Genomic DNA, 24248 nt, shown 5'->3' on the forward strand with positions numbered 1-24248 from the left:
TTCGAGATGACGTGCAGTCTCCTCATGAAAAGACTGTAGGTCACCTCGCATGGCCCGTTGACGCAACGCCACACCAGTCAGGACAGGCTCATCCCGGACCTGGATAGCCATGTCCGCAGGCAGAGGAAGGCCAGTTGTCGTGAGCTCATCCCCTGCCAGAAAACAGGTCTGGACGTAGGCATCCCTGCTGGTGCAAGATGATGCAGGGACAGGATTGCACACAGGCACCTCCGCGGCAGCCTGTGCTGCCTCCTGTCCCTGGTCCTGCACTGCACCAGTAGCACCAGTGGAATCCCCACCTCCAGACCCCGTCTCTGTTGCTTGCACGGCCTCCTCCTCCACCAAACCCCCCACCAACCTGGATGACTCCGTGCTATCTTCCCCCGTTGGGCCCTGTGGGGTCCCAGCTGCCCCTTCTGCTGCCGAGGAGTCCAACTCCAACCTCCGCCTCTTGGACCTCCCCCCGGCAGCTGCAGCCTGGGACGCGGCACCGGACTCCTCACTCCCCGACGAGATCACAACATGGGAGGGGAGCCGGGCCTTCCGTCTCCGGCTGCCGGTGGGATCCCCACCGCTGTGCTCCACAGCACCTTCTCCGCCATCTTCATCAGTTGACGCTGCAGACAGGGAGAAATAAAACACAGGCATCAGGGCACTGTATAATGGACACATACACACATGACAGTTGTACATGAGTGGCATTGGCAAACCTCAGACATGCCATCACAATCCCCAACACACATGTCATTTCAACTCGCACACATGAGCCATACCACAGCCATATCGCAACTGCCAGCACCATCCATACACATACAACAGCATGAGCAGGCAAAGCTGAGCCAGACATCACATGCAACACAGGACGTGCACTACACATGTACACACACCACCACACTTGCATGCATGTGTACACCTCTGCCAAGTGTCGCAGTGTTCAGATGGGCATCCATGTCACATCTGCCAATCAGGCTTCCACATCCCGCTGTCACATGCATCCATGTTGCATCACTGTTGCACCCTTGTCAAATACACACAAATGCACATGTACAAAGTGCTGATACATGCAGCTGAAAACAACATACATGCGTGACATCACGAACATGTCTACTTACATACACATTCATCCAAACATGTGTGCCCACACAACTGCATTTGGCATGCAAGCCTACACACACAAGCACCATCCATGTCTCACACATTACAGCCCTCGCCTCATGGCCCTGTACACCCCCACCCATACTCGACCCCATACAAACAGATGTGCAACCTGCACACTACTGAAACATCACCACACGCACAGCTCACAATCAGGATGCATGTACACTTACCGCTCGACTCCAGACGGGTCTGCCTCTCAAGGACCTGGACGTGGAGCGCTGGGGATATGCATTCCAGGACCCTAATCTGATCTTCCGACAAGTGGCCCGGGCGCCCCTTAGTATCCGCTGCCTTCAAGAGGTGCCGGGCCTTGTTCAGGGTCCTGGACCTGAAGTCCTCCCAGCGCTTCTTGACATGTTGTGAGTCGCGGACTGCCACCCCCTCCGCGTTGATGGCAGTCACAATGTCAGTCCAGATCCGAGTCCGTCCTTCCTTGTCGGCGCGGGAACTTCCAAAGAGGGCATCATACTGCCCCAGGACTTGCTCCACCAGGACACCAACTTCCCTGGCACTGAAGCTGGTGCCCCTCTGCCTCTCTGGCCGGGGGTTGTCAGTGGTGCCAGATGTTGCAGTGCCCGACATGACAACCCCAGAGGGAGGAGTGGGTGGGCAACTGGGTCCTGGGGCTGGGCTGTGGACCGATGGAATCCCAGTCGGGAGTCTTCAGTTCCAGCAGGGTGGTCACAGCAACAGCACCCCTGGCTGATGTGCAGGCAGCAAATGGCAGGGCACGTGGGCAGCAGGCAGTCAGGCAGCAGCAGATGGCAGGTGGGAGCGTGCTCGGGGCTCTGGGGGGCAGTAATTCGGCCTTCTGGGCAGGAGCGTGGCCTTCCGTGTGCTTACGCGTGGCCAGCTTGATACGGAGTGATTTGGCACGTGAAAATTCTGCACGTCAGCGTGTAATTCGAGGAAAGGCCCTTAGCGCGTAAGCGAGTCTGCACCCATACGCAATTTCATTGGACAGAAGGCCCCTCAAGCGCAAGTGCCCCTGTGACGTGACACGCACAGGCGTGCATGGGCATTTCAGCGCGCGTGAAAAACTGCACGTCCGCGTGTAATCCGAGGAAAGGGCCCATGCGCGTAAGTGACGTGACGCGCGCTGGCGTTTCCCTCAGCACGGGTTAAAGGTGAGCAGGCCCAGCAGTTTGCTGTACGTGCCTTTCATGGAGACCGACGTGTGTTGCTGCTTCCTGTTGTTTCGCGCGCCTTCACAACTTCACAGCTATCAAGGACGTATCTCTTCTTTTGGCGGGGGTATTGGCTACGCGTGTTTTTCTGCATCGCGCTAGTCAGACGGTGAGTCGCACACGCTCTTTTTCCCACTGCGGGTGCCCCTGTGTATCGCACCCATTTTTGATGTCATAGTAGCCTGCGTGTCCCACGCGTACGCGTTATTCGTGTTACTGGGTGCCACCGCGTACTGCGGGAGGTTGAATCCACGCACGTAGGCTGCAGGGTTGCGTGCACGGTTTTACTGCAGTTTTGGGGTGCCTGAGCGTTGCGTGACCCGTCACTACATCACCGAGGTCACATACAGCCTTTCAGGTGCAGGGGGGCTGTTAACATCTTACTTCCCACCCCTTTCACCCCAATTGCCCAGGTCAATTGTGGTGTACACCTCCCATTGGCACCACTCCGTCTGTGCCGGCACTACTACATCTGTGCCATGGTTGGGAGGCCACCAAAGGTGAGGGGCACCTCAGCTGGGCGTCCTCCTCATGGCGGGCATGGTCGGGGACGTGGCCGTGGTGACCAGGGAGTAGGGGGACTCCGGGGTGTCCAGGGCGGCCACAGAGGGGGAAGAGGCAGGGGTGCGCCACTTGAGCACAATGTTGTGCCATGTGTCGGTGCAGTCATGCCACCACCCCCTGTGGTTCCGGGGGATGCAGCTTCTGCATCTGGTACTGGCGCCCGTGTGACCCGGCAGTCCGTTCCATCGACTGCCACGGGCCCAAGGGTAGTGGTAGCTGCAGGTGCAGCTGTGGACACCGCCACCCAGGCTCAGGGTCTGCCAGCGCAGGCTGCGTTGGCACTTGAGGAGCCCTTGGTAGATCTCCAACAGGCCAGGAGGGAAACCATAGGGGCAGGTCGGGCTGCTCAGACCAAGACACGTGTCCCTGGGGCAGTCATGTCATCTGCTGCCCCGAACAGCCAGGTGTTGGCAAGTGCAGGGGCAGATGCACCCAACAACACCCTGGTTGTGAGTCTGCCAACCAGGACCGTTGCGGTCAATGACCCTGCCACAGCTGATGTTGCTGCGCAGTGTCCATTAGTGGGCACCCAGCTGCTACTGACACAAGTCAGGCCTTTGGTCATCCCTCCACCTGCCACTCCCTTGGCTCAATCCACCGAACCCACTGGCCATACTGGTCAGGGCGGCATTAGCCAGCCAGGGTCTGCGCCACAGTCCAAGAGGAGGAAGGTTGCACCTGCAGCACAGGCTGGGACCCCACACACAGCCACGACCTCCTGCACGTCGAGGAAGAAGCCTTTCTGCAAGCAGGAACTGGACCTCCTCGTGGACTACGTGCGGGGCCACAGCCGTGACATGCTAGTGGGTGCCAATAGTCAGACTACGGCTGCCCAACGTGACACCCACTGGAAGCATGTTGCGGAACATGTCAGTTCATTCGGCCATGAGGTGCGCACGGCGCAAGAGTGCAAAAAGCGTTGGAATGACATCAAACGCAGCACTAAGGCTAAGCGTGCCTCTAATTACATCTTGACTCGGGTGCCCTGGTGGTGGGCCTGCACCAGAGGAGGAAGAGCTCACTCCGCATGAGGCACTCGTTGCGGAGTTCATACCACCTGAATTGGTCGAACGAGTGGGAGAGATGCTGGACTTTGATGCCCAGTCCAGTGAGTGTTGATGCGTGTTTGTTGAGGACGTGTGTGTTTCACTTGTGGGATGTGTTGTGCATGATTGCCACTACATGTGACGTGTACATGGTTCTGATGTGTAAGTAATGCAATGCTTCCGTCATGCATGTCTCCTCTGCCTGCATGCGGGGACTCCATGTAGACATGCTCCCTTGCCCCTCCTCCGCCACTCTGCACCCCAGTTCCACCTTTGCACTGGTGTTCTTCAATCTTGCCAATGTGTACTTTCTTGTTCATGCGTCCTGTGTAGATGCTAACTTCCACCGTAGAATCTGCCAGACATATGCCGTGTGGTACAGCCTTAGTACTTGATGCAGGGTATCTCACTTGTACTGTGCATAGGTCAGATGTCCCGCAGGGACATGAGTGCCCATTCATGCTCCATGTGCATTGCACGCATGCCCCTATGTGTCCTTGACTGGATGATCACTGTAATACAAGTCCTTGGTTACATACATTGCCTGCCATCTCATCAGCCTTCCCATGTCAACTGTGGCTCAGTCCTGCGTTGCACACATGTTTAGGGTCTGACAATCTGTGTGGCTCACAGGCCTCAGCCTGTTCAATGGCCAATGACTCTGTCCAACTGTTGTTGTGTCTTCTTCACACATGGGCGGAATCCAGAGTTTTCATCATGTGTCCTGCTTACTGTCCCAGCATCATTTGCAGTGTTGTCACTTGAATCACATTAAGCTGTTGATGCCAGTCAACACTGCCTGTCATGTCTGAAATGTCGTCTCTGCGTCAAGCAATTGCTGCTCACGCAGAGGCGCACATGGATGCCCTGAGGGAGGAGTATGCTTCCCTCAGTTCCACTCTGGGTGTCCTTATGATGTCCCAGAGGCAGCAGGCAGAGGAGAGGTTTGCACAGCTTGAGCGTACCATCTCGGCTGAGCTACAGGCTTGCCGGGAGGTGCAGCGGTTGTCCAGCCAGGCCTTGCAGGAGGAACTCCGTGTTACACGTGCTACCTTGCAAGAGGAAGCACGTGTATCACGTGAGGTTCTGCATGCAGACCTACGTCACATCGCCACACAGAACCAGGCTCACCCGTCCGGCAGACTTGCTGCCGACGAGGGGCAAGCTGTGGCTAGGCATGGCCAGGCTACTGTGCCACGTCCTCCTTTACAGGATGAGCCAGACTTGGACGACCATCTATCTCCCACATAGATCGGGCGGTGCAGGCATTGAGCCCATGGAGGTTTTGTTTTTGGCTCAGCATCATCACATGTGGATGTTGAGCAGCACCCTGTATCTCCCCCCTCCTGGGTGCCTCCCCTCCCCCCCGGGTCCTATGTGGCCATTTTTGATTTTTCTTTTAGTTTAGTTAGTTAAGTTTCTGTTTGATAGTTTAATTAGGTAATGTAGGTTTTCCATAGTTAGTGTAATTAGTTAATATAGTTTAAAATTGCTTGTCTATTGTGCTTTCATGTGACGGTGCGGTGCTTTGTGGCTTTTGAAGGCATCCACTGTCTGTTCCAGCTGGGCCCTTCAGGCTTGTCTTGTGTATGTGTTTGCTGCTTGGGGTCCTTGACTCACATATGCCACTCCTGCATCCCTTATCCATGGGCTCGCAAGGATGGTTCGGTGTCACAACCTTTTACACAAGGGCTTTGGACTGTCATATCTGTGGCATTTCTGGTGCTGTGTGACTTGTGTTTACACCCCTAGTGGGGATGATTTTGGTGTTATTGTCCACTGTTCAGCTTTTGCTAGATGGGGTATTTCATGATTAATGTGTACATTCATTGCTATGCATTGTGTAGTATGTTTCTTGTCTTTACTGTACACTTGCTTGTTGCAATTCATGCTGTAGATAGTGTTCCACACTTTGGATGTGAAAGACGGACTGATGGTGTGATTTATGATGTGACTCTCTGACATGGTCAAGTAATGAGATGCCTGAAGAGACACACACAGATGACTTTGAAGCATTAATCATGTGTTTCATGCCCTTTCTGCAGGGGAATGAGCCTCCAGAGCACCTTTGCCAGCAGACATGGCCCATTGGAAGACGGAATTCTGGACACGTTTGTTGGTGCCCACATGCACATGTGTGCACAAGCAGAGGCACAGGGATTGCAGACCTACATCCTAGAACTACTGACGTGTTCCAAGGAACTCCAGGCAAGGTGAGCAGCACAGGGGGGCCACAACACAGCAAAGCTTGCACCAGGCGAGTTGCACATGCAGGCTTAGTCACAGCACTGAGGGTGAGCTTGGACGAATATTGGTGTTGAAGCACACAATGCAGCTCAGATGTGTTGGTGGACTGATGGCTGTTGATTGTGAGGTTGTCTGGAACACCTGCAGGGGCAGTGGCACATACCCTCCGGTACATCAAGGTCTATCGAGGCACTTGTATCAACCATGTAGCCTTCCGAGACATGGAAAGGGGCAGCTCACAGGGACATACAGCAAGGGACATACTCGGGTGCAGTGCATTTCATTTCCATGTACATTATGATAAATGCACTGCCAAATTTGTTTCGGTCATGGTGGTACACAACTTGCTCTGAAGTCATGGCTTGCTATATGGGTATGTCTGCTTACCCAGGGAACATTGCATGTTGTGTGAATTGTGACACATTGGTGTTCCATTTGCCACGCACCCACCGGCGGCTGACTTACTGCATTGACTGTGTATGACCCATCACAGGGGTAATATTATATATGGGTACGAAGCATCTACACCAGATTGTCTGTTTGTAGAGTAGTTTGTTGCTATGGGGCATGTTTGGTGGTGTGTTTTTGTGTAATTGGCACGTACAGGTTGTTGACTGTGGCTCTCTTTGCAGCATTGCAGTGCTCCTGTAACCGGATCTGAGAGTGCGCAGGCAGGAGGCCAGCACTCAAAACCAGAGCTAAGTGTCTTGTTGTTTTTCTTTCAAACTGCTCTGCATAGGCTTGCTGGGGGGTGCACTAATGCATGGATGTATGTGTAATTCAATTTGGTATGTTTTTTTTCCCCCCTAATCACCCGGAATCCTATGCAATTTTGAACCTTGTACCCTCTACCCGGTGTTCCTGCTTCCCGTACCTATCCAAGCAACGTTCCCTAACCCTCTTTCCCCGCTGGGGTTGCGGATGCCTGTGTAAGCCCCAAACTTGCAGGCGCCAAAACCCTAGAGGGGGTGGTTGGTTCATGCCACTCCTAAGCCTGGACTACAGAAGTCCATGACAATGATGTCCAAGTTTGTTTGGATTGTGTATGTGTTCATGCAAGTAGTTGTCACGCCCCTTCGAAGACGGTGGTCCTTGTGGCATCGATGGACCTTAGGACGGCGGGTGTCAGCCATTTTTACTAACAAGATGGCCGCCGTAACTGGAGTTGCGGGTCTAGCCTCTGCACAACCCGGTTTCCAGGAAGTGCTGTCTCCCTACCCGAGTGTAGGTATATCTGTTCCTGAGACCAGCACAGAGTTGCGTTGCTACTCCGCTACAACAACGCTACGTAAGTTCGCTTCTAGGTTTCCTGATACGGCTTGCTAAACACTGCATTTCAGCATTCTAAAACTTTCCTGCTCTGTCCCACTTTTTAGTGCAGCTCTCACTGCCTCTCTGTCTCCCGATTTCACGGACTCCGTCTCTCTCTCTCCCAAGTTTGCCTTCCGGTCTCGTTCCGGACCGCGGTAAGCTTCATTCGGAATTCTCCGGTATATCCATTCCCGTTTCTCCTTCTTTCCCGGCTTACTATTCTCCCTTCCTTCGCATAGTTACAGGTCTATGTCACCCCGGCATTACGATCGCCCGTGCAAGACTCTGCTCCATCAAAACAGCTCCTAGCTCCGCCCTGCTAGCCTCTCAGGTAAAGATTTCCCCGTGGCTTCCCATTATTCTTTCTAGTTATCTCACTATTTCTCATCAAACCCTTTCTTATAATCATAGAAGCTTTCTGAGGGTTCTGACTGGCACCTTTTCCTACACATCGTTCCTGTTTAGGGTAATCAACATTTCTCTACATCTTACATATCCATATTTCACTTACCTGCTGATACTTACCAGTCTCTTTCTCTTTCAAGAAGAACGTCCTCCGGACTTCACCTGAATCTCCGTCTGCAACTGAAGACATCATACCGCTACCTTCGGCACAGGGTTTTCTTCCCCAGAGGGTTTCCCTGGGACTTCTTCTCCTACCTGGTTTTATCTGGGAGGGGGAAGAGGTACTTGGGAGACTTTCGCTTTCATCTCTCCGCTCGGAAGAAGAAGAGTCTTCCCCTGCAGGAAGGTGTCAGTCATAGGAGGAGGAGGAACAGAGGTAACGGTGAGTCCTTGGGGTAACCTGCCAGTTGTTTATAGTGGAATTAATATGATGACTTTCATCATTTATGATAGATAGCAACGCCAATTCAGATATCATTGAGTTTCGAAATATATTCTGAGCAGGTTATCTCAGGGGTTCAGAGTTACAAGTAAACATGGACGCATCCCAACAACAACAATTAGTCACTGCAGTACAGGCGTTGACGGCTGAAGTGCAGGCTTTAAAACAGGAGAATGCCTATCTCCGACAACAGGTAGGCAGAGTTCCTAGTTGTTCTGAGATACTTCCTGGCCCAATTCCAGGGGGTTTATACGATGGTAACCCTCATAAACTTAAGGCCTTTATTGAGGCTTGTACTGTTCAGTTCTCATTCAAGACAGCCTTTTTTCAGAGCGACCGTGATAAGGTAGGACACATGATTGCGAATTTATCAGGTCCCGCTTTAGCATGGGCCACGCCTCTTGTTACTACTAATAATGCCTTATTAGATTCTTACCCGGCCTTTTTGAACAGTCTTAGAGCCATGTTTAGCCGTCAGGAGATCACGGTTTCAGCCCAAGAACAGTTATTAGATTTCAAACAGGGATCTCAAGATCTGTTATCTTATATCACCAATTTCAAGCAGTTAGCAGCTGGCACGTCATGGGCGGACGATGCTCTGATCACTATCTTCCGCAGAGGATTAAACGAAGAGTTAAAAGATGAGATCTCCCGAGTACCCAGACCTCCAAATTTGGCAGAATTAATAACCATGGTCATGCAGATAGACTACCGACTGCAAGAAAGATTAAAGGAACGACGTCGCGGCCGTTCCGTGAGACAACCCATTACATACTCTACTAGTGTAGGGAAATCTCAGACGGAAGAACCCATGCAGATAGGGTCTACCAGAGGTCGTCTTACTCCAGAAGAGCGCAATAGACGTCGGGTCAGGGGCCTGTGTATGTATTGTGGTTCCAAGGAACACACAGTTCAAGATTGTCCTCTCATCCCAATCAAAAGACAGGGAAACGCCATTACCCAACCGCAAGGGGAACCGCGGCTAGGGAATCAGTAACAGGTTCCTCATCCTCTATGATACCATCACAAGTAACAGAGATCCCCGATCTTACTATGTTGGCCTTGCAAGTCCTAATCAAATGGGAAGATTCAGTTCCCATTCTGGTCACGGCCTTAATAGATTGTGGGGCCGCGGGAAATTTTGTTGACACCCTCTGGAAGACCACTCATAATATACCGTGTTCAGTTAAGACCTTGGCTATTCCAGTCGAGTCGGTGGATGGTAGTCCGTTAACTTCAGGACCCATAAAGGAACAAACCATACCTTTGCGGATGAATATTTCCTCCCATCAAGAATCTATTGTCTTTGATGTAATCCGTACAGCACACTATCCAGTAATTTTAGGGCTACCCTGGCTTCGTGCTCATAATCCTTATATCAACTGGAAGGCGGGCACTGTTTTTTTGGGCTCTGAACATTGTTTGACGCACTGTCTCTTGGATGGAGCGGTCGGGTTTCGTCCTACTATCTCCATGTTGGAAGATTCGGGTTCCATCTCTATGTTGAACCAAATCCAGGAGTTACCCCTCGAATACAGACAATTTCAAACAGTCTTCTCTGATTCAGAATATGCAGAACTACCTCCACATCGGAGAGATGACTGTGCCTTGGAACTAATTCCTGATGCACCGATTCCTTTTGGTCGCATGTATGTCCTATCAGGACGAGAATGTGAAGTTCTTGTGGAATATCTACAAAAGAATCTTCGCAATGGACTTATTCAAGAATCCACCTCACCAGCTGGAGCTTCCTTATTCTTCATCCCCAAGAAAGGATCTACGGAACTCAGACCATGTATCGATTACCGGGGCTTGAATAAGATCACAATCCCTGACCGCTATCCTATGCCTCTCATACCAGATATACTCGAAGCCGTTAAAGGAGCCACCATCTTTACAAAACTGGATCTCCGTGGGGCTTACCATCTCATCCGTATACGAGCTGGCGATGAGTGGAAGACGGCTTTCCGTACTCCTTTGGGACATTATGAATACAAGGTAATGCCCTTCGGCCTGTCCAACGCCCCCGCTGTCTTCCAACGCTTTATGGACCACCTATTTTCAGACATTCTTCTTCACACAGTTATTGTCTATTTAGACGATATTCTGGTTTTCTCTACATCCCCATCAGAACACCGTCAGCACGTGAAAGAAGTCCTACGGAGACTGCTTAACAATCATCTCTATTGCAAACTAGAGAAATGCGAGTTTCACAGAAACCAGGTTGCCTATCTAGGATACATAATTTCTGCAAATGGGGTAGCCATGGACCCTAGGAAAGTTTCAGCTGTTACTGATTGGCCTATGCCGGCGTGCATCAAAGATCTGCAGAGATTTCTAGGATTTACAAACTTTTACAGACGTTTCATCCCACATTATTCGCAAGAAATACTCCCACTGACGGCTCTTCTGAAAAAGAACGTACGATTATTTTGGTCAGAGGAGGCACAACTAGCATTTGAGAGACTGAAGGAACATTTCCTCACAGGACCCATTTTGATTTCCCCAGATCAAGCCAAGAGATTCATCGTTGAATCTGACGCGTCTCATCAGGCCCTTGGGGCCGTTCTGCTACAAGAAAATGACCAAGGAATAGAATGTCCTATAGCCTATCTTTCTAAGACACTGTCTCCCTCTGAAATAAATTATTCAGTGCTTGAAAAAGAACTACTAGCTATAAAAAGGGCATTTGAAGAGTGGAGACACCTACTATTGGGGGCAAGACACCCAGTTGAGGTCCGGACTGATCACAGTAATTTACGCGTCCTACAATATGCTCAGACCCGAAATAGCCGACAGGCACGTTGGGCACACTTCTTTTCACCGTATGAGATTGTTTTCACCTTCATTCCCGGGAGAGTCAATCTCAAGGCTGATGCTTTGTCTAGAAAGGATTATAACTCCTCTACGCCTTTCCGAACAGAGCCTCTGTTTCCCAGAGCCACATTCGTGCAGGTGGTTACCACGTTTCTACAAAACGTGGCTAACTCAACTTTGCAATTTATCCAGTTGAATCCACAGTTTATGGCAACCTGGAAACTTACCTTGGTCCAAGGATGTGCGTATAATAACAAAATGCTCTTCCTCCCTTCAAGTGAACTACGTAGAACGGTTCTGAATCTTTGTCACGACTCCTACCTAGCTGGTCACAGAGGTGTGGCTAATACTAAACAATTGGTCCAGCGTAATTTCTGGTGGCCGGAAATGACTCGAGACATCATAGATTACGTATCCGCTTGCGCCATCTGCTTGCAATCAAAATGCCCGCGATCTGCCCCGTCGGGTCTCCTCTCAGTAATGCCAGTTCCTAACCGTCCTTGGCAAATGATTTCCACAGATTTTATTGTCGATCTGCCACCCTCGGACGGTTGTACAGTAATCATGGTCACAATCGATTACTTCACAAAATTGGCACATTTTGTTCCACTTCCGCGGATTCCCACCGCAGCCCAGATGGCAAAGATTTTCCTTTCACGGATTTTCTCTCTTCACGGACTTCCTGAGACCATCGTTTCTGATCGAGGTTCACAATATACATCTCGATATTGGCAGCAGGTATGCAAGAGTTTGCATATCTCCCGGGCATTGAGCTCGGGTTTCCATCCACAGACAAATGGTCAGACGGAACATCTAAATCAGACCCTTGAGGGTTATTTGCGTTGTTACATCTCCTCCTCACAAGATAACTGGTGTTCCTTGTTGCCTTTGGCGGAATTCGCATATAATAACTCTCGACACTCAGCCTTGGGGTTCAGCCCTTTCTTTTGCTCCTACGGATATCACCCTCAGTGTTTTCCCAGCGGTCCGGTCTCCGCATCTAGGTTTCCCGATGTGGACCTTCTCATCAATGCTATCCAGATGGGACATCGAACAGCCAGGACCTCTCTTCTGGAGGCCCAGGCCCGTGTCAAACGCTCTGCTGATAGACATCGCACTCCAGCTCCGAGATTGGTGCCAGGAGATGTAGTTTGGTTGGCTTCTCGATTCTTACCTCGTCATCTGGTGCCGTCCAAATTGTCCCCGAGATACTTCGGTCCCTTTCACATTTTGCAACGAATGGGGTCGTCTGCTTACAAGCTCAAGCTCCCTCCGTCTTGGTCCAGGATTCATCCTGTTTTCCATGTGTCGCAATTAAAGAAGGACGTGGTGGATCGTTTTTCCCGTTCACGGATGAGTGTACCCCCTCCTGTCATCACCCCGATGGGTCCCGAATATGAAGTGGCTGGTATTTGTGATTCTCGTCTTTTTCGGGGACGTCTGCAGTTCTTGGTTGACTGGAAGGGGTATTCTCCGGCTGATCGCTCTTGGGAACCTGCATCGGCTGTTCATGCTCCAGCTCTGGTCCGCCGATTTTTTCGGTCCCATCCAACTAAACCGGGTGGCCCGGGGTATTTGAGGGGGCATACTGTCACGCCCCTTCGAAGACGGTGGTCCTTGTGGCATCGATGGACCTTAGGACGGCGGGTGTCAGCCATTTTTACTAACAAGATGGCCGCTGTAACTGGAGTTGCGGGTCTAGCCTCTGCACAACCCGGTTTCCAGGAAGTGCTGTCTACCTACCCGAGTGTAGGTATATCTGTTCCTGAGACCAGCACAGAGTTGCGTTGCTACTCCGCTACAACAACGCTACGTAAGTTCGCTTCTAGGTTTCCTGATACGGCTTGCTAAACACTGCATTTCAGCATTCTAAAACTTTCCTGCTCTGTCCCACTTTTTAGTGCAGCTCTCACTGCCTCTCTGTCTCCCGATTTCACGGACTCCGTCTCTCTCTCTCCCAAGTTTGCCTTCCGGTCTCGTTCCGGACCGCGGTAAGCTTCATTCGGAATTCTCCGGTATATCCATTCCCGTTTCTCCTTCTTTCCCGGCTTACTATTCTCCCTTCCTTCGCATAGTTACAGGTCTATGTCACCCCGGCATTACGATCGCCTGTGCAAGACTCTGCTCCATCAAAACAGCTCCTAGCTCCGCCCTGCTAGCCTCTCAGGTAAAGATTTCCCCGTGGCTTCCCATTATTCTTTCTAGTTATCTCACTATTTCTCATCAAACCCTTTCTTATAATCATAGAAGCTTTCTGAGGGTTCTGACTGGCACCTTTTCCTACACATCGTTCCTGTTTAGGGTAATCAACATTTCTCTACATCTTACATATCCATATTTCACTTACCTGCTGATACTTACCAGTCTCTTTCTCTTTCAAGAAGAACGTCCTCCGGACTTCACCTGAATCTCCGTCTGCAACTGAAGACATCATACCGCTACCTTCGGCACAGGGTTTTCTTCCCCAGAGGGTTTCCCTGGGACTTCTTCTCCTACCTGGTTTTATCTGGGAGGGGGAAGAGGTACTTGGGAGACTTTCGCTTTCATCTCTCCGCTCGGAAGAAGAAGAGTCTTCCCCTGCAGGAAGGTGTCAGTCATAGGAGGAGGAGGAACAGAGGTAACGGTGAGTCCTTGGGGTAACCTGCCAGTTGTTTATAGTGGAATTAATATGATGACTTTCATCATTTATGATAGTAGTACATTTTCGTGCATTCCCTACTTTCATGTGTCATTCCTCCTCCCCTCTCCTGCCACTCATTCCAGTTATCCAGTGTGCCAACACCTGTCCCGACTGCATATCCCTGAACCTCCTTCCCCACCAGGGTCTCAGGGGCCTGTGTGAGTTTGACCTTGCAGGCACCCGGGACACGGTGGGGGTGGTTGTTTCGTGACACTCCCGCGCCTGTACACGGGACCTGTGACAGTACACATCCGTTCATGGTGCATCATTCTATGTTATGTACCACACATGGTTCACATCCTGTTGTGACATTGTTTTACTGTGCTACCTTGGTTGTTGCATCATTGTGGTAGTACTTGGCCTTTGTGAGGTACTGCTACGTCAAGTCATCTACTGGAGGGTGTTCTGGTTCGTTTTTATGCCTTGGATTTTGTGATTTTGGAAATGAGTGTGGATCTGAGGGTGCAGGCACCTTTTTACACACAAGGTGGGAGATGGTGACGAAGGGTAAAGGTGATCCTGTGGCCAGGTGGAATTAAGGATTGAAGGCTCCATGACCCAGGTGCATTTGTTCAGTGGGTCATGGTCATTTGTGAGGGAGGGTGGGGGTTGTTGTTGATAGTTGCCTTGCCCTGCAGTGTGATGGGAACCCTGACATTGTAATGGTGGTATCCTATGTACATGTTGTGTTCTGCTGATCAATGCCTGTTCATGTGTTGTGTTTACCTTTCAGGTGCGAGGGGATAGTTGTGGTTTGACATGCTGGGGTGTACACATGGTGAATGTTCACATGTGATGTGTAGAGAACACTGATGGTCACTTGATTGCACATGCATATGTTGAGTGCATGTCCTTGCTGACCCACACACTTGCACTCGGATGCACTACAAGTACTACCACCCTTGCATATCCACGTGTACACTGTTTGCCTTCTGGTGCCCACTGTGTCCCTGCAGCACATGTTCTGTGACCAATTATGGATCCTGTACATGCCTAATTTGCTTTTTGATGTGGTCTGTCGCTTAGATGTGATGCTCAGGGTGTGCATCACACACAATGGCTGTTCACTGTGCTGTGCGCTGAGCAGTGTGTTGCAGGAGTAGGACACAGCACACAGAAGCTGCAGTGTTGATTTTGCAATGCACAATGTGCATGTAGACAGGCATTCATTGTTATGTTACGTCTACAACTCTTGTAATGCATTTGGAAATGATTTATTTTGGGTGGGAGGTTGTTGGTCAGTCATTTCATCTGATTCCAGGTCAGGCATCATTGTCTGATGCCACTGTACATTTTGGACATGGCAATGTGTACCTTATTGTTACTGTGTTGGTGTATGGGTATTGCTTGCCATGTCATGTTGTGATTTGGGAGGGTTTGAGTGACATAACATTGATGGCCATGGCCGGTTTTGCAGGTGTGTGTGATTCACACCTTGCATGTCAGGGTCATCCGCTTCTCAAAGCAACTAGCTGGGGGTAGATCTCTCTCCGCGGCAGGGCCCTCCCTCTGGAACAGCCTTCCTGCCTCACTGGAACTTGAGGAGAACCATCTCCGGTTCGGGAAGCACCTCAAGAACTTCCTCTTTGCTTCTGCTTTCTCTCTGCCTTTCCCTTGCACAATTCTTCACTGGAACTGCACTGGATCTGCAACTGGGCCACTCTCACCGACCTCGGTCCCTGGCCCAGCCACTCTCCACTTGCACTGCCTCCCTGGCAACCCCTGCACTGCGGTACTGTCTCTCTATCCCTACAGCCCCCCCTTCCCAGCACTTGTCTGAACTTACCTTTGCAGTTGCCACCAGCTGGCCTATGTATTTGTTTTTTGGTCTACTTACCCTGTACTGCACTCCCCCCCCTCCCCTTCCCCTTGCACTTTTCCCTTCCCCCTACCCCTGCACTTGCACAATCTAAATGACACCTGGCCTAGTAGTACCGTTGTCTGTCTTCCCTTGTTCCCCCCTCCCTGCCTCATCGCACCTTGAAATACTTCTGTATAGGCCATATCATGTCATGTCATATATGTGCCTTTTGGTCACACAGGATAGCTTGTGTTTAAGTAGCTAGGGATGCAGACAATGTGGCACTTCCATGGCAACTATCTCAGGGTGGTAGGGTTCTGCCAGTTGACTGTCTCTTTGTCATCATCGATTGTCACCTGGTATGTGCCAGGCCTGTGTGCACTCCGCAGGGGTGGGAGTTTAGGTGAAAAATGTGGCCACAAGCTGGGTCTGGGCTTCCTCGCCACGTGCCCTGTCCCCTCCCATGGGCAGCGCCTGTGCCTGTGGTTGGGGATGTGAGGGCACCACCATGTCCACTGGGACGCCCTGCCGTGTTGCAACATTGTGCAGGACACATGCTGCCACAATGATCCTGCACACTAATGGTGGTGCATAGAGTAGCTGCCCGCCAGAGCAGTCAAGGGAGCGGAAACGTGACTTGAGCACTCCGAATGTGCGCTCCACTATGGCCCTGGTTGCAATATGGGCGGTGTTGTATCTTACCTGGGGTGGTGTGGTGGGGTTCCGGATTGGCGTCATCATGTGGTTGCTCAGAGGGTAGGCACTGTCCCCTGGGGAGGTGTAAATGGTTGTGATTATTGGGGTTTGTTTATTTGTGTGTGTGTGTGTGACATGCATGCATGTGCCAGGGCATTTGTACTCACCTAGGAGCCATGTGTCGCCATGCTGCCCAGCTTCCAGGGCCCGGCTCAGGGCGGACATTCTGTATATGAAACTGTCATGGGTGGAGCCAGGGTAGTTTGCATAGACAGAGGTGATGATTCCCTTTGCATTGCATACCACCTGTACATTGATGGAATGCCAGTGCTTGCGGTTTCGGTAGATGTGCTCAGTGGCCCTAGGTGGACGTAGGGCCACATGGGTGCAATCTATGGCACCGAGCACTTTGGGGAAGTGTGCGCCCCTGAAAAAATCCAGGACAACGGCCTGCCTTTCTGCGGGTGTTCTGGGCATGTATATGTGCCTGCGGACTGAGGGGCGCGCTGTCATGATTGCCAGTACCTGGTGTAGGCAGCGTGACTGCGTGGCCTGTGAGACCCCCCCCACTATGGGCTTCGCCTGCCTTCGTGTTGCGGACGCGTTGAAGCCTGTGTGCGTCTTTTGCCGTGCGCGGGTTTCCCGTATTCGAATACATGAATACGGGTTGTTCGCGTGCGTGTGGGCGTTCCGTGTAGTTCCCTGCAGTACTTCCCCAGTTACGCCTTCTTTTTCACGCGTTATTCCCCATTCCGCATGTTACGCCCACTGTTCTGCCCACTTTGGTTGTGTGCACCGCGCTATGTGCGCTTTTGCAGTGAGAGTAGCACACGCCGTGTATGCCAGCGTGCGCCATGGCTGGATTGGGCGCACGGACAGCGGGAAACACACGCAGCGTCTTCCTTGCATCGCACACATGCACGTGCGCTGGGTTTTTGTGCTTGCGCTACCTTGCACCTGCTTGCGCTGGGATTTTCGGCGCACGTTTGCTTCATGAATCGATCCCTTACTTTCGTAAAAAAAAAGACTCACATGCAAGTCTTCAATTCATTTCTTTCAACTAAAAGTAGTTATGTTTCTTTAATTTTCGTCATCCAGAGTTGATAGCATCAACTATCCATAGTTCGCTTTCCATCTATCTGCTTACGCCAGATCATGGTTCCCAAACATATATCCTTATATCTACACATGCCTGACTTAAATCCTTCTATGTAACTTTGCATACATTTGCCAAAAACGCTATCACCCTTATTTTCAATATGATATTACGACCATGTAGCATTTCAAACCATATTTGCTCTCTAAATACACATGAGGTGTCAGTTACAAATTCCGCAAAGTAAGCAAGTCTTTCGTTCTTTAGCATGGGACAACCTAGTAACAAGTGTGACAGAGATTCTGGAAGATCTTCATTCATACAGAATCTGCACACTTTCATATTCTCTGGAATCAATTTTCTTAATGCTCCTATTTCATTGGTATTCATCACATTCAGTCTGAATGTCATAATACTATGTCGCAATTTCCGTGATGGATATTTTACCAGATATTGCTCAGGTTCGGGGAACCATTTCCAGACCGATAATACTTGCGCATACAATTTTGAGTTTATTATTACAGAATTATTTGCAACACAATCGAAGGCTTTAATCATCATTCTGATTTTAGCGGGTGTTTCTAAAAGGGCAATCATAGTAACACACATATTACTCAGCGTCTTTTCCACCTCTACTTTCAAATTCGACATATATATCCCCATATCATTCCTACAAACTTGATATATTGAATTATGCTTAGCAAGAACACGTTTTCTATGAAGCATCGCTTTTTTGCAATCCATACAACATTTTAGCGAGTTAAAACCAAACTCGTATCTTATTAACTCCATCGGTATACATTTTGAGAGAAAAAATAATAGCTTTTTCCAGGTTTTTGATTCAAAACTTTTTAACTGTAAAGCTTCTTTCTCTGGCACATAGTTCTTTTGAAAATCAAAAATGTTGGCGCTGCTTGCACAGGGCCAGTTGAGCATGCCATTCCAGGAAATAAGATCTTGCAACATGCATCATTGCATTCACGCAATTCAAATGTGCAATGTTTAATGCTCATATCCAACCCTAGATCTAGATTATGTTAAAAAGTGAAGAAAGCACACTTTTGTTCCCTTCAAATCCTAACGCCTGAGGAAGTTGTTCCTCAAACTCACAGGTAAGAACGTTCAGAGAATCAATTCACCAGATCTTTAAAGTGTCAGCACAATGATCTTGCAATCCTAAATCAAAGGAATGATCTAAATCTTATCCTTAATCAGCAAATCTATAACCAATTATCATCTTGGGGAGAGGCAGCAGACATTCAGGTGACTGAGAACATGGGCTTTACTATATGATAAAGCCTGTACTCTATGCAGGCCACCGACTCATCTTCTCAGTTCTACATTTCTTTCTGCGTTTAATGGCTTACAGCATTGGCTCCCGCAGCTCGTAAGCACCAACATGCACTCTTCCTTACAGCACCACCGTCACCCTTGCCCGCCTACCATCAGCCCCACATACCTGACCATCCATTCCCTCATTGGCCATTAGTCCCCACTGCCACCATGGACATAGAAATGGGACTCTGTTTCTATGACCATGGTGTCTATCCTTTTATGGGTATTCAATGAGTGCTCTCAGCACAAAGCTGAATTTACTTAAGAAAACATTGCTATTAGCACCCCTGCCCACTTGCTGGGGCCATAATAGCTAAATTCACCTCTGAGGGGTATTGCCAGTGGGTAATGGCCAAGAGTCCACATTAACTAACTTGGGCCCCAGTGCCATTACCAGCTGGGAAGGCCCAGCTCCTCTCTGTGTGACTTAAGTACATTTTGTATTATTAGGAACACTTTCAGGGTTTAAGTTCCACATAGGTATGCAATACATTGGGAGGTTAGTTTGTTTTATTTCGGTCATACAGAGACACCAGAATGTGAACAGTGATCTGGGACAGGGATCATTGTAATTATGTATTTCTCTAATGTATGTGAGTTAACTGACAGGGAGGGGGCCCATGCTTGGGGTTCTGTTCAGGACCAGCCTCTGAATGGTTGCTATGCACAGCTCGAACACGTTCTGGAAGAAAGGGAGTGAGCAGTCTAGTTGTTCTTCTGAAACAGGAATCAGACATTGTGCAGAGTCAACATAAAGCCACATTGCTGTGTGGCTTTAGCCACATTGGTCACGATGGTCTTAGTATCCAGATCTCCAACAGGTGGAAGGTCTTCTTCCAGCTCTGTGTCATCCGTAGCTGATTCACCAACCACACACTCAGCCTCAGCTGGTGGAGGAGTCACAGGTGTGACTTGGGACTGTCCTCCTGGGGATGTCCTAGTTTTGTGCACACGATTGCTACTCTTCTTGTTTCCTGAGACCTTGGGTTTCCCCTTTCGTCTCTTTTTTCCTGGAAGTAAAAGTTTGTCCTTCCTGTGGACTGGGTGTTATAGGTTCTTCTGTAACTGGACTTTGGAGTGGGAGAAGGGGAAAGATTCCACTACGCCCAATTGAGACACTGGCTTTAGGACCCCAAAGTAAAACAGGCGGCAACAAGAGACCCGACCCCATTCGAGAAATGTATCAGCTGCAACGCAGGTGATAGACATATAGTGGGGGCAATATATGCCCTAATTAAAGAAGGAGAAGAAGTAAGGGCAAGACGCTTTATGGCCAACTGGGAACGGGAAGCAGAACAAAAATAGACTACGAACAATGGATAGGGCTATGGGCAAATATCCCCAAACTCGTGCAGTCATTACAGATACCGGAGATCTGGATGAAGATGATGTACCAATGGCACCTTAGCCTTGCTAAACTGTCGACATTCTTTCAAAACAACATCCAAGCTCTGTTGGAAGGAATGCAGTGGTGTGGGGAAGTGGAAGCACATCTGGTGACAGTGCCCGAAAGGCCAACCGTTTTGGTCAATGATCCAAGAAGCAGTGAAAGAAATATTAGGGGTGGGGGCAGGGGGGTAACCTTGGCTTTGTTCATAATGGGCTTGGGTGGGTAGTTGGAGAGCCTTCCCACAAGAGCCAACTCAAAGTTTACATGATACTGGTAATGCCTGGGGCCCTGCTAGTAACCCACAAGTGGAAATCAAGGGACACACCAATGGAGCACGAAAGGGTGGGAAAGGTATTGCCATGGAATGGGTCTCATACTTTCTCCAGGAGGAACACCAGCGATTCCTTCTCGACTGGGACCTAATGATGACATTTCTCATGAGGGACTCTAAAAATGCATGGTGCCCAAGGAGGTTGAAACTAGTGGGAGTGATCTGAAGTCTCACCCCTACCTGGGAAACAGATCTGCCAACAAGACAACGGAGGGAGAGGATGGGAGGGGCTAACAGGGAGAGGAAAGGAGAGGGGCGATGGTGATCCACATGCTCATGAGAAGAGAATTGGGGACTCAGTTGAGCACAACGGGAGAAAAGGGAACGAGCAAAAGCACTCAGAGGAACAGGACTGGAACAATAAAGACCTGGGAAGGGGAGGCGGGAGTTGGTGGTGGGGGGAGGATGACTTTATTTCATGTGTTTGATTTTCTTTTTTGATTTGTTTGAACACAATGTCAATAAAAAAACATATATGGAAATGTATGTTCTACTGCTTTCATTGTTGCAGGCGATCCAACTGGAGGAGAAAAAAAAGCAACAGGAAAAACAAAGAAGGCAGACATTTGATGAAGACCAGCATCAGTAAGTGCCTTTATAGTTACCTGTATATCTTTCATTGTGTCATGCTAGTTGCTGAGTAGGTGCCAGGACATCTGGATTTTTGACTGCTACGCCATGTACTGTATGTTTCCAATGTTAGGGAGAATTCTCTGTTTAGGCTGAATTTCCTAACCTAGTGAGTCCCCCAGCAGCTTTGCTGGATTTCTGGAGTTTGTTTTTTCCATCCTGCCAAGAGTGAGACTCTTGTTCTCCCACTCTTGGACGTGAATGTGTGTAATTCCTTTGAATGTCAATGTGTTCTATGGGCTATGGGGTCTTTTACTCCATTGGGTCTCATGTGTTTTTCTATGTGTGTTACACCGCACCCTACGTGCCGTAACACTGGGGCGTCCTAGCGGACCTCCGTCATAGACTCCATACCCGGGGACTGACTACCGTCTCCCCGGGCATGTAAAGGCACCATTGGCTTTACTAGACCTAAATTTACTAACAGAACTAGTACAAACCATCTTATTGTGGACGTACTAGTAGGGGTAATTCGATTATCCCTGGATCTGTTATTCGAGGGGGGCACTGTCCCCTCCCCCCTCGTCGAGTTTTGGCTGGTGGCAGTGGAAATTACTTGTTATGTTCGAACCCCGGACATAACCCTATGGGATTTTTCCCATTGTTGGAGATTGATACTTTTTCTCGTTAATCTCTAACGTACCACCGATCTACTTATCCTAAATAAGTTTATCGGATGGTATTTTCTGCCAGAACTCGGTTTGTAAAATGGCGTCTGTGTTCGTCTCTGTGACTCCTAAACCAAAGGTCGCGCCCTTTGTTCCACTTTTGGCGGGCTCTGTACAGAGACCCTCCAAAAGTGGTGCCATTCTGTCTGGGTTACCACAGGGGTGTGGGAGGGGGTTTAGGCACCCTGGACCGAGTTGCCTTGCCAACTCCGGTCGCACTCTGGTGTGATTGGCCCAAGTGGTGAGCCTCCCCGCTCACCACTTAGCATGTGTTAATTGACAGCTAGGCTGAATGAATGGGGGTTTTCTGCATAAAAGCAGGGCTTTTGGGACTGGATCTTCAGAAGTCGCCACAGGACCTAAGAATCCGACGAGGGTAACGCTGAGCCGACCTGTACGACGACACCTCCGGTGGAGCCCTGCGGAACCGACTCACCACTTCCCGACGACAGAGGAGATCTCCCTGGCGGAGAGTCTCTTCCCCTGGCTGGTGGGAACAACCAATTCCCTTTGCTTTTTATTCGCCTCAGGACGCAGTGGTCGAATTGCCCGTGCAGAGCACCTCGGCAACCGGATAGCCACTACCGCTGTACCGCGACCAAAAGGTGGTGCCTTGTGACGGAGCACTCCGCGGCTGGTCTCTTCCCTGGTGGTGCACCGGACTTCACTTTTCTTCGACGACGAGATCATCTCTACTCTTGGCAAAGACCCGACGTGCATCCACCACCAGGAACAACTACCCCCGCCAGAGCTGCCCTCCACAACAAGGTACCGTGTCTGCCTGGCTTCCATTTCGATCGGTTCGAGAGAGGTGTCTTAATCCTCCCCGTTCCGTTGGGTCGCCTCCAAGCTTTCTCATGTATTTTTCTGAACTAGTTCAATCTGCCGATAAACATTTGCTACAAAGACTCGAATGCATTTCCACTAAGAGACTTTTTGGACATTTCGCCTTGCCTCTCTCCGAGTGGGCCTGGCCTCTGAACTTTATGATCTATTGTGGTTCTTGTCTTCTTGCCTTGCACTTTTCCTGTACCATATTGAACTGCGTTGACTTCGTAACCTGCCTATTTTTCTCTCCCGTCCTAAACTAATATTAGAGTATCATCTAGGTTGAGGCATACACCTCTGTCTGTAAATAAGTGGTGCCGGAATAACCTAGACTTGTCGACATATTGTTAGGGGGATTGATCGTTTCTTCTTAGTAGAGTAATTGTGATTGATTTGTTTACCGTGATAGTGCAATAATGTTTTTGATAGATATTTCGTTATAAATAAATGCCTTAATATCTTTACACTGAGTCTCGTTGCGTGTTTGCTTGTCTTACTGTGAAGAATTGCCCTATCTTGTATACTCCACATACTGCTTAACTCTTCTTGAGAGAAGTCTGACTGCTCAGCCACAGCTACCAACAGTGAATCTGTGTGGTGCAGACTGCTACCAAGTGGGTTTACTGCCAACACCTCTAGTCCTAAATCTTTTGCAGTGGTCCCAGAGGGAACCGCACAGGTTTCCGCCTAACATCCAATAGAAAGGCTTACCGCCCAATCCTCAATATCTTACTTTAAATGGATTGTTTCCTCCCACATATTCCTCATCTTTGATATATTCAAGTCTGCTTGAAGCTTGCTTTGTTTTCCCATAGAATCGGGTGCAGTGCGGTGTCAGGTCGTTGCCCTCGATGGCCTCCTTCCTATCTTCGAACGTGATGTTGACGCTGGTATAAGTAGCACGCGCTGCGATCGTTGCCTCAGTTCCGTTTTTTCTACATGCTTTTTGTACATGAGCGTGTTTCGGAGCAACATCACCTCAGCAAATTTTCAACTACATACTTCATTTTATCATCAAGATTTCATCTTTTTGACCATGTCCTCGACGCCTAAGACGGGTTTTAAGTTGTGTGCTGATTGTGGGGCACAAATGTCCATTACAGACACGCATCGAGATTTTTTTTTAGATGCTTGGGTGTAGGCAACAAAGTCGATGGCTGTTGTGGGTCTTGCCAAAATATGCCGGTCAAAGCCTTGCTAGAAAGAAACGGGAAACTCAAAGCAGTTAAGCAATGTTCTAAATACCCCTCCATTACCCCAGTGAAAGGATATCTTCTGATGACTTCAGGGACATGTCCCCTGAGAGAAAGCGCTCTAGACATCAGAAGCGCTCAAGGTCGAGGACGCAACGCTTGTTGTCCTCCCACAAGAAGAGCAAGAAGAAACGCCACAGATCTTCGTCGTCTTCCTCCTCTCCTGACAGTGACCTTTTCAAGTAAGTCGTCAACTCATGCGGAATGGGAACATTTCCGTTTGATAATGTTGGACATTTTTCAGAGCGCAGCTCCTCCGATTGCCCCTCTGAAGTTGGAGAAATCTGCCCATCCCTCCGTGTCTCTCAAGACCAGCAGGGCATCTGATGCGTCTCAATCTCGCGTGCCTGAGAGCCTGGCAAG

The sequence above is a fragment of the Ambystoma mexicanum genome, chromosome 7q (assembly GCF_040938575.1).
Source record: "Ambystoma mexicanum isolate Mex_15411 chromosome 7q, UKY_AmexF1_1, whole genome shotgun sequence".
Lineage (NCBI taxonomy): Eukaryota > Metazoa > Chordata > Amphibia > Caudata > Ambystomatidae > Ambystoma > Ambystoma mexicanum.